Source organism: Oratosquilla oratoria, chromosome 7 (genome assembly GCF_046742065.1).
Source record: "Oratosquilla oratoria isolate Oo_2021 chromosome 7, ASM4674206v1, whole genome shotgun sequence".
Lineage (NCBI taxonomy): Eukaryota > Metazoa > Arthropoda > Malacostraca > Stomatopoda > Squillidae > Oratosquilla > Oratosquilla oratoria.
Genome location: NC_134783.1, coordinates 7,859,254 through 7,871,753, shown reverse-complemented (window position 1 = coordinate 7,871,753; position 12,500 = coordinate 7,859,254).

The window sequence follows — 12,500 nt, the reverse complement described above, 5'->3', positions numbered from 1 at the left end:
TCTTGAACACTTCGCGACCCATAGTTTGAGTCGCGACCCATGTTTGGAAATCGCTGCTATAACAAGACAGAACATAAACTACGTTTTGAGTTTTGTAGTTTCAGTTCCACTGGTGCAAGATCATAAGTTAAACCAGTTGTAATGATATAAAAAAAAAATGCGAAGAAATGGATAAGAGGGCAGATTAGGAAGAAGTGTTATGTGAGCCTGTAAAAGAAATACATTGAAGATGATAACATCGCAGATCCCAAGACGCGGAGTCACGGTTTACTTACAGATCGGAAGTAGGGTGAGGACTGAATGACATCAGCCTATTTCTGGATCCAACATGGCCGCCTACAGTATACTTCTGCAGGTCACGCAAACACTGAAAGGTCAGGGTTGTATGTCGTCTTGCTATTCTTTGTTGTTTTTCCCCCAGAAGTCCTGTCAACTGTCTTGTTTTTGACAAATACTGCTAATTCATACCCTCGAATGTGATCAACTCGTTTCTTCTGTTTTGATGATGGGATGGAATTTTTTGTAATTTTTGTATGGACTCTTGGTTGCTAGTTGTTATTCTTTTTTTTTTTTTTTTTTTTTTTTTTTTTTAATTCCAGAAATCAGGACAACTTTCCTGTTTTTGACAAATACTGCTAATTCATATCCTCGGAGGTGATACATTCGTTTCCTCTGCTCTGATGATATGGTGAAATTTTTATATGGAGTGTCTTACTCAGCCTTGAGAGTCGACTGCAGGACCCCCGGCCTGTCCATGAGGGGACATAACAGCCAGCGTACATTTGCCACGGTAAGTCAGCTCAGCGTGAAGCGCCAAAGAAGTCTAAGAGCGGTGTTAAGGTGGCAGCGTAGTACGCATTTCTCACTAGCATGCTACTGGTTTTTGCTATTTCGTTTGAGTAAAAATGACTTGGGATATGATCTATTGTTTTTCGAATTTCCAAATGTCAAAATACTTTTGCGTCATAGAGTGAGAAGCTGAATGACGAACTAAGAGAACTTAAACCTATGCGAATGTTAGACACACTGTTGAGATGTTTTTACGGAAGTCTAAAATGTTGTAACCGAAGTCGTTTCTATTTAGATGAAGTAGCAAAAGCAAGTAGCATACTAGCCTAATGTGTCGCCACCTTTAGAATGGCTGTGGATGTGAAAATACTCCGTAATCAGTGTAATCAACGCGGGCAAGTTAATTAGGTGTATACATTTGTTTGTGGTCTATATTGGGTTTGGAGACGTTGAGACAAAGTTGTTGTTTGTTTGCTTTAATCCCTCCGTCTAGACTGATCTACATTTCGAACCATTCCACGAGAAAAACACTGGCGGTTGCCAATGGTACTGTTTACATACAAATGATTGCTGTTGCCAAATAAGAAAATTATATATATATATATATATATGTATATATATATATATATATATATATATATTATTCTGTACTATCTACTGATTACTCTACTTCCACAATGAACAATACATGAACTGAGTATGGACACTCCGTATTCATGCATAGGTTATATATCTATACAAACATGGAACATATACTAAAATATATATCGGTCGTATGACGACTTGCAATTGACAATGGCGCTTGCAGGCGTCCTTTCGCGCTCGGCCGAAATGACCTCGGTGAGGTCCGACACAACAGGCGGTCCCACGGGAGTTCTTTGGAGAGGTAATGATCTGACGTCTTGTAGCTAGTGCGTGCGTGTGCGCGTGCACGTGTGGACACTGGACATCTTAGGAATTGAATATTTCCCTCAATCACCTTGCAACAGGTGCAACAATTAACTATACGGAAATTGATCATGCAATTTTTTTATCTCTCTGGTGCACCAAAAGATACATATTTCTACCAAACTGTATTTAAAGCAGCTTAATCTGCTACCACTGATTTTTTCATTCCTTTATACGATTCTTATTTGTTTGTATACTAACAAACGGTATACACTCTTAACTGAACTCTCCAGATTATATGTAAAGCTCTCATATTGAGGCAAGTAGTGAAGGGAAATAAATCTATATTAGCATTTCCTGACACTACTAATAATACTGCTATTCAAGCAACCTGTCTCGTGGAGCTCATAACCTTTTTCAATGTATTGAAGAAAATAAATGCCTCTGATTGAAAATCGTTAGGATAATCTGAAATATAACTAAAAATATGATTGATATAATGAAGTATACGTCCATTGCTTACTTTTTACGAATTGAGAGCTGCTGGCGTAACATGTGGAAATCGCGCGCGTATCTCTGTGTGAGAGGAGGAGAATGCCTACTGCACTTTAAGGACCGCAGCTCTATGCGTACCAGATCTAGAACCGTGGTTGTACGCGTATCAGTTCGAGAACCGCGGCTGTACGTTCATCGGTTCGAGAACCGCATATGTACGCGCACTAGTTTGAGAACCGCGGCTGTACGTCCATCGGTTCGAGAACCACGTATGTACGCGCACTAGTTTGAGAACCGCGGTTGTACATGCACTGGTCCGTGAACCGCGGCTGCACGTGTATCAGATCGCGAATCGCGGCTGCGGGCGTATCAGTCCGAGAGTCGCGGCTGTTCGCACGTCATTTCGAGAACCGCGGTTGTACATGTACTGGTCCGTGAACCGCGGCTGCACGTGTATCAGATCGCGAACCGCGGCTGCGGGCGTATCAGTCCGAGAACCGCGGCTGTTCGCACGTCATTTCGAGAACCGCGGTTGTACATGGCTTGAAGAGAGTATTCGGATCATGGACTGCATATCTTGGTTTGCTGAGTGAAAATATGTTTATCTAAAAAAAGACATTTACATTATCGCACAGCGTGTACACTATACTGACCCATACATTAATACCTACATATATTTATGAGGAGTCAAGGAAATTTTGTCTTTCAACTTTAGATAACCAGGGTATTTCACCGTCAGTCATTTACCCTTCCGTCCCCCATGGACACGCCTAAGACGAACGACTCCCACCAACATCCGCGGTTTAGAAGCACCGCGAAACAAGATCGATATAAGCCGGGAGGAGACGGCGGCAAGGGAGGCAGTACTAAGGAAACTTACTCCCGAGTGGGAGAAGAGCATTGGGCCAAGGCTAACAGTGTCACTATTAATAGCAATGACCCTCTTTCACCACTAAGAAGGGTTCAACAGCTGCGCACACCATAAGAGACACTACAACACCTGTGACAAATACAGCGAAGGGAAAGAGTCTGAGTGCACAACTCCAGCCCTTGCTGAAAGGGAACACCTGAAATAATAATGATAATAAATGCCACAAGATTACTGTTTATTTAACTGTCAGTTCGGTAATTTCGAATGAATAAACCTTTGAAAGCCCAGTGTCTTTTTGTGACATTTATGACTACTACCAGATGATTGTATTTAACTTATAGGAACACACCAATGGGTCAATGCATTATATTTCAATTCTGCACAGTTGTCACCTTCACATGCCACAGCTGAAAATGTCAGATGATTATAACATTACAGGTACTTCCTACATTGTCTGATGTGGTTTATCACGTAAATAACACGTGCGTAGGCCTGCATTACTAATGCAATATATATATATACATATATATATATATATATATATATATATATATATATATATATATATATATATATATATATATATATATTATAAATGGGAAGAAGGTTTTCTCTTAAACAAGTGTCGTTAACAATGATGGTTAGTTCAGCATTTTGTATTTTCTTTTTGGTTTTCTTTATCTCTTATCTTATTTATCTTATCTTTATTTATCTAATCTTCTAACTTAAGGTTTGCGATTGGCTAATCGTAGGATCCATGCTGTATCAGAACTGTGCAAATATATCTCTCTTTGTTGTTGTATCATTCAATTCTATTTATAAAAAATATTTTTATTACAAAAGAACTACTATTTATATGAATGTATGAAATACTGAACATTGACATACATTTCCATAGTTTTTGTGATTTCATGGGACAACTTTTAGCGCCCGCCATGGTACAACGCTGGGTTTTACGTGGTCAGTAACGTCAGACCTAGAAAAAAAAGAGCAACCTAAAGCCAATTAGCGGGTTAGGTGACGCGTATCAAGCCTAGCCGTCATAGACCCGTCGACATGACGTCACTACATGCGTCATTTGTGACGTCATCTCGGCTTAAGAGATTCTACCGTATAAGATGATACAGGGCCGAATATTGGATCGTTCGAAATTTTCTCCCGAATATTTTTTTTCCCTTAACGCCATCAAGCATGACCTTGCTGTCCGTCACTGACGTAAAAATTTACTTTTTTCTAAAAGATGGGCAGGAATTCGACCCTCTTACTCATGAAAGGGGAGACCAAAGCCAATTTGCTCACATTCTGAAACCAACAAATGCATAAAAACAGCTACAGTGTGATGGTGGAGCGGGAGGGCTAAGGAGGAAGAAAAATGAAAAGGAAGAGGAGGAGGAACAGGAGGAGGGGAGGAGGAGGAGAAAATTAGGAAGAGGAAGAAGGGGTGAGGAGAAAGTAAAAGGAAGAAGAAGGAAGGAGAAGACAAGAGGAAGGAGAAGGATGGAGGAGGAAGAAAAGTGAAGCAAGGAAGAGGGAAGAGAAGGAAGGAGAAGGATGATGGTGAAGGAAGAAAAGGAAGGATAAAAGAGGTGCAAGAAGGAGAGAAAAAAGAAAGGAGAAAGAAGGGGGAAGGAAGGAGGAGACGAAGGGAGGAGGAAGGAGAAGTAGAGAGGAGGGGGAAGGAGTAAGGAGGAGGAGGAAGAAAGATGAGGAGAGAGGAGGAAAGAGGAGGAAGAGAGGAGAGGAGAAAAACAGAGGAAGAACTAAGGAAAAAGGAGGAGAAATAGGAAGAAGGAAGGAGGAGGCAACAGTTGGAAAAATACAAAAAAAAAGAGGAAGGGGAAAGGAGGAGGAGGTGGAGGAGAAGGAGGAAGCAGAGGACAAGGAAGAGGTGAAGAGGAAGAGGAGGAGAAAATGGAGGAGGAAGAAGAGGAGGAGGAGGAGGATGGGAGGAGTAGGGATGTGGTAAAAGAGGCGGAGGGGAGAGCGGGAGTAACGATAAGGATGAAGGAGGAGGAGGAGGAGGAGGAGGAGGAAGAGGAGGAGGAGGAGGAGGAGGAGGAGAAGAAGGAGGAAGGAGGGGTAAGAAGGAAAGAGAAGAGGAGGAGGGGAAGGAGGAGGAAGAAGGAGGGGTAAGAAGGAGAGAGAAGAGGAGGAAAAGGAGGAGGAGGAGGAGGAGGAGGAGGAGGAGGAGGATGAAGGAGGGGTAAGAAGGAAAGATAACAGGAGGAGGAGGAGGGGGAGGAGGAAGGAGGGGTAAGAAGGAGAGAGAAGAGGAGGAGGAGGGGAAGGATGATGAAAAGACAGATGATGATGATAAGGAGGAGGAGGAGGAGGAGGAGAAGGATGAAGGAGGGGTAAGAAGGAGAGAGAACAGGAGGAAGAGGAGGAAGAGGAGAAGGAGTAGTAAGAAGGAGAGAGAAGAGGTGGAAGAGGAGGAGGAGGAGGAGAAGGAGGAGGACGAAGGAGGGGTAAGAAGAAGAGAGAAGAGGAGGAGGAGGAGGAGAAGGAGGAGAAAGAGGAAAGGGCAGGTGAGGAGGAGGAGGAGGAGAAGGAAGGGAGGGGTAAAAAGGAGAAAGAAGAGGAGGAAGGGGAAAGGGCAGGCGAGGAGGAGGAGAAGGAAGAATGAGGGGTAAAAACGAGAAAGAAGAGGAGGAAGAAGGAGGAGAAAGAGGAAAAGGTAGAGGAGGAGGAGGAGGAGGTGGAGAATTCAATATACATCATATGAATTAAAACTACGTATTCATGTAGTACCTAAAAGTCGCATTTACGGTATACCACTTTAGTACCTTCTCATATGTCACCTGTAGCCATCGGCGACTGTCATTTGCCCTGAATGTCTGAGCACCTATGCCGTAGCTAAGAGATTCTTGGGTTAAGCTACTCATCGTCAGCTGAATAATGTAGTGTGGTGTTCTTCAGAATAATATCTTTAGTGCATGCTACCGTAACGAAGGGAACAATCGAGGTAGTGTGGAACTTCTTGGTTGATGTGATGGCTCCTAAGTTGAATAAAGTCGCCTGATGCCAGCCAAGATATCTTAAGTGGACGTCAAATTAAAGAAGAGATAAGTGGGTTAAAACCTTCACAGTGGTGTCGTCCCCTATAGATCAAGCATTCTTATCCTCTTGTCTCATGTATCACATACTTTATGTGCTGCTGTTCCTTAGTCCTCCGGAGGTCCTTTCAATAATGAAATTCGTCAGACATCCACTAAATCCCATTAGTTATCAGACTGTGTTCCCACTTGTAAGATTCAGTGGCCTTCGAGGAGTTCAAAGATCACAGGCTGAGGCCCATTACCCAAAATTAATAAAATTCTGAAGCCTATACCAAAATAACATCGTAGAATACACCTTTTTTTTTATTCCTATAATTAACAGAACCGCCATTCTTTTGACAATGACATTTCAAAAGTCAAGACTATTTCAACAGCTGGTGCTTTGTTTTTAATTGAGAATGTTTTATTTTCATTTTACCACTTTGAATATGTAGATAAAGAATACACTGTTGCCTTCATACTAAACTCAAGGTTTACAAGTGTCTTTACCATTATTCTTCCTCCTTGTCTCTTACCTTACTACTCACGTGTCTATCATAATGGAAGAGCTCCCCTTGGTACATACCTCTCACTTTATTCTGTTCGTTCATCTGAAGCAGGCACTACGCATTTGGCACGCTGGAGCGCAACTTACTCTTACTCACTGACTTCCTTGTGTAGAGCACTGATCTCCGACACGTCACGTTCCTTCTTTTCATGCCAAGGTGTCAGAGTGAGTACTGTAGCATGACAATAAAAACACGCCGCCTAGTTCCACGTCCCTCCTTGGATTCTTCCCATTTTTTTTACCAAACTCAATGTACAAAATATCGCATATTTCTGTCATATATTCTCTCTTTCTCTCTCCCTCCCTCCCTCCCTTCCCCTCTCTCTCTCTCTCTCTCTCTCTCTCTCTCTCTCTCTCTCTCTCTCTCTCTCTCTCACACACACACACACACACACACACACACACACTCACTCTCACTCTTGCCTGTCTCTTTCTGCTAAGCAGACTTTACGTCAAACATAAAAACTGCTCCATAAGTCAGTTCGCCCTAGATCACATGATTACAGCCAAGGTCAGATCCTTGTGTCAGAACATAAAGAATGTTTCATGTGAAATGAAGAGAGGTGCAGACAAAGCATGTAGACGCCTACCATACACAAGTTTATTCTCTCTCTCTCTCTCTATATATATATATATATATATATATATAAATACATACATATATATATGTACATATATAGATATAGATATATATATACATATACATATATAGATATATATATATGGGAAAGGTGGAGGGGGAAACACGGGTCTTTATCTGATTATCGAGTTTATTCCTGACCGGTTTTCGCTTACAATAGCTTCTTCAGAGGAGTGTTACTCTGGGTCGAAGTTGGCGGTGTATATAGTGAGTCAGGCCCACGTTCCCTCCTTGTGGAGTGGTTGGTGGCTGGTTCCAGTACATGTCAAACAGCACCGGTACAATATGATACAATAATAGTAATATAATAATAATACACATTTGCTGCATGGTATCCTATATACAACACTTAGGTCGTTAATTGTTTGTGTAGTTGTTGTTGTTACTAGATTTTTAAGTTTCTTTCCTGCCTCGCTGATTATTTCTAGACCTAACAACAACAACTACACAAACAATTAACGACCTAAGTGTTGTGTATAGGATACCATGCAGCAAATTTGATAAATCTTACTATGGCGAGACCCACAGAGGGCTTATGACCAGAATCAAAGAGCACAAAGCAGACTTAAAATACCACAGGCTTTCCAACGCGATGGTGGGTCATATAGAACAAGGTCATATGCCCGATTGGCTACAATCAGAAGTGATGGAAAAAGGATTAACAAAGAGAAGAAGAAAAACGGTTGAAGCATTACACATAGCCACTAAACCCAACATAAACCAAAAAGTAGGAAGTATTAAGTGGACAGAATACACGGCGAAATATGCAAATATAGAAAGACGCCCCAGGACAGCTCCGACGTAACGCGGGGATTATATACAAGGACAAAACATCACGGTGACATTTCGTTGATCAAAAATCATGTTTTATTCTCATTATTTTATTATGCATTCTGTATCGATACTAATTATTAGTATTATGTTATGTTATTATACTGTAATATAATTATATTGCATTATTATATATTATATTGTATGTTATTATTTTTACAGTATTATTATTATTATTATTATTATTATTATTATTAGTACTATTATTATTATTATCATATGTTATACCGATGCTGTTTGAGGTGTCATACTGGAACAGTTGAAACATCACACATGACTGCCGGACACAGCACGGGCCGGGAGATGGGAGAAATGGAGTGGACGTAATGAAAGACGCCCAGGACAACTCAGACATAACACGGTGACAAAATATCACGATGACATTTATTTTCATATTTATTCTTATTATTATTGATTATGTATCGATGCTAATTATTATGTTGTATTATAATGTGATATACCATGATATGATTTGGTATATTATATTATATATTATAATTTATATTGTATATTGTATCATAGATCGTGTTGTGTTGTATTATTATTATATTACTATTATTGTATCATATTGTACCGGTGCTGTTTGACATGTACTGGAACCAGCCACCAACCACTCCACAAGGAGGGAACGTGGGCCTGACTCACTATATACACCGCCAACTTCGACCCAGAGTAACACTCCTCTGAAGAAGCTATTGTAAGCAAAACCGGTCAGGAATAAACTCGATAATCAGATAAAGACCCGTGTTTCCCCCTCCACCTTTCCCATAATTTGTCCCAATGTCTCTACATATACATATATATATATATACATATATATACATATATATATATATACATATATATACATATATACATATATATATACATATATATACATATACATATATAGATATATATACATATACATATATATACATATATATATATATATATATATGTATATATATAAAACATATATATAATATATATGTATATAAAACATATATATATATATATATATATATATATATATATATATATATACATATATATGAATGAGAACTCACATAAACTCGTGATTCTTAATATGCGGAAAAACCACCAAGGAAAAAGAAAAACTGATGACCAAGCGCTTTCGTCGATTCAGACATCCTCAGCATGTACCCTGAGGATGTCTGAATAGACGAAAGCGCTTGGTCATCAGTTTTTCTTTTTCCTTGGTGGTTTTTCCGCATATATACATACATATATATATATATATATATATATATATATATATATGTATATATATATATATAATGTATATATATATACAATATATATATATATATATGTATGTATGTATGTATGTATGTATGTATGTATGTATAAAACTCCCCATAACGGCTCAATTATGTTGAGGTCTGGCGATTGTGCAGGCCAGGGAAGATGTTTGATGATATTCTGATGCTCTACGAGCCAAGACTGAAACTTTTTGGCCGTGTGTGTATGGGCGCATTATCGTCTTGGAATATATATGGCTGTCTGACAGCAAGACGCTCATCATAGCAAGAACCTCATCATTGAGGATATCGAGATATTCATTCGCAGTCATCCGGCTTGTGAAGTGAATGAGAAGACCAGCCGAATACCACGATATAGCCGCCCAAATCATAACGGAACCGCGCCCACGCTTGACTGTAGGAAACAGGCAGTCCGGATCGTAGGCCTCTTTTGGGGTTCGTAGAGAATAACGTAAAGATTGATTCATCGGACCATACCACATTCTTCCAATCATTATGTGCCCAGGTTTTATGTTCGTGGCACCAGTTTTTTTCGCAGCTTAGAGTTGGCAATTGCAGCCCTACCATGAATGTTAGCTTTGTGGAGCTCCCGCCATACTGTTTTCGTCGACACAGGATTCCTCAGGTGTGTATTGAATTCTGCTGTCTCTTTTGCCGCGGTTGTTTTATGTTGTTTGGCCACAATCCTTTTAAATGTTCGTAGGTCTCTGTCTGATAACTTTGGGTTTCGCCCACTATTCCTCTTCGCCGATGATGTTTTCCAATGTTTTGTGTATGTTGTCATTACCGTGGATACTGTCGCTCGTGAAACGTTCAACAGTTCAGCTGTTTTCATCACTGACGCTCCCGCTAACCGAGCGCCAACGATTTGCCCTCTTTCGAAGATCTGAGGGATCACACATTATACCGGTCGCTTGTTGTAATAGTCGCAGACCAAAGCGTGTAATAGACTGAAATATAACCTACGAGACCTGCTATGTAAACTTCGCAATACATACGGGGCGTATTATTTACCCTGAAGCAGTGTTGCCAACATGCATCAAGATGTACTATTTTGAGTGTTCATATTGTTTTGTCCAACCCCTGTATGTATATATATGTATATATATATATATATATATATATATATATATATATATATATGCATATATACATTATATATATTATATATATATATATGTGTGTGTGTGTGTGTGTGTGTGTGTGTGTGTGTGTGTGTGTGTGTGTGTGTGTGTGTGTGTGTGGTGATTGATTTGATGACGAAACATCATGTTGTACTGGCGATGATACTAGATGATTCAAGCATTGCGCGCGTGTGCCCCCTCTCCAAGCGAGCAAAACACAATTAAATCTTCTTGGGGTAAGACTTTTCTTATCTAGAAACTAATGTATGACATGACCCCGCTGACTCTCGAATGAACAAGGCTCTATTCCAGCGTTTCTCAACCAGGGTTCTCCGGAAACCTAAGGTTCCGCAAAAGGTCCCTAAGGGTTCCGCGAGAACAAGTGAGATCAGCTAATGCAATTTTTTTTTTCATACGTAATATAATTAAACACGCACGACATATTCTTGGTTATTGTAATAAATTACTCAGGGGTTCCCTCAGACGTGCAATTTATCTTAAAGGTTACGCAAAGGTAAAAAGGTTGAGAAGCGTTGCTCTATTCGGTCAGGGCCAGGTGTCCCGAGGGGCCGTGTCGTTGCCCAATCGTATCGTAGATCCTGAGGATAACTAAGCCCACCCTAGAAGAAGAGCTTTACCCCATTCAGAGGTTTCGTTTAAGCTAACAAGCAAAGAAAAGTCAGTCTAAGTCTAAGTTTAGAGTTTGTCGAAGTCTAAGTTTAAGTCTGTCTGAGTCCAGGGGGCAAGTCGTTATTTTAAGGTTATACCTTCTCCTAGAAAAAGGGCCGTTTCAAGGATATACCTTTTCCTAGAAAGGGAGCTTACGTAGAAAAAAGGGGTTATTCGATTCTCCTTTTATTCAAGATTATGTTTTTTCCTTGGTGAATAGAAACTCCTGCAAGAACGTAAAAAAGAAGAGGCGGGGGTGCTCGATTCAAGGTTATACCTTTCCCTTGGTAAATAAGAAGTCCCGCTAAAAAAATAAAAAAAAAAAAGGAATGGGGGTACGCGATTTAAGATTATACTTTTCCCTAGGTGAATAGAAATTCCCGCTAGAAAAAAGCGCTATCGACCGTATTTATTAAAGGTCTACCTTCCCTTGGTAAAAAGTCCCGCTCGAGAATAAAAACGGTAATAACAAATCCTCGGTGAAAGAGGGTTGCGCGATCGTCCGTATTAGGTTATACGCTTTCCTTTGATGAAGAAAGGCGGAAATAATTTAAAAAGGTGGAAATTATAATAATCCTCGGCACACGAGGTCTGCGCGATCGTATGTGTTTCAATGATGACACATTCCCTTGATATACAAGATCCCTCTAGAAAGAGCAATATGGAAAATATCATCCTCGGTAAATGAGGTTTTGCGTGTGAAACACTGAGGTTGAAACACTTCTCTCGTCGAGTATAATCACGCAAATTTATAAACAAAACGACGAACATAAATATGAAAATACTATTGGTAAATATTCCCTCAATAGCTAATGCCCTGCAAGTGAGTAAAGTATTTACAATGAAGTCCTCTCTCAGTAAATTAAGATTCCGCGAGTTGAGCTATGCCTTGACAAATTTAAATACCGCGGGTTTGAGCTAACCCCTCAGCTAATGAATGCCACACATGTAAAAAGAAATACGTAAGTGAAACTGTAGAACTCCATCGGTGAGCGGAATTCTCGCGTGTTGAGAATTAAACGAGGTCGAAATAAATCCTCGGTAAATTAAAACCCCCGCGAATAAATAAGGACGAATAAGTTTCCCTGTAATTGAGATTTACGCGATTATACAAATCTTTGAGAATATAAGATTCTCTCTGCTTACATTCCGGTTTCCGAAATTTCAACAGCTGGACAAGTGCAGTTCATTTTGAGAAAGGTGGATATGAAAACAGATGCACGCGTGGTACAAACAAATGTTGAACTTGTCTAAGTGACACAAATTTAATTGATTATGTTCAAAGGGCAAACGTCAGTGGCTGATTTCTATACAGCAACGGC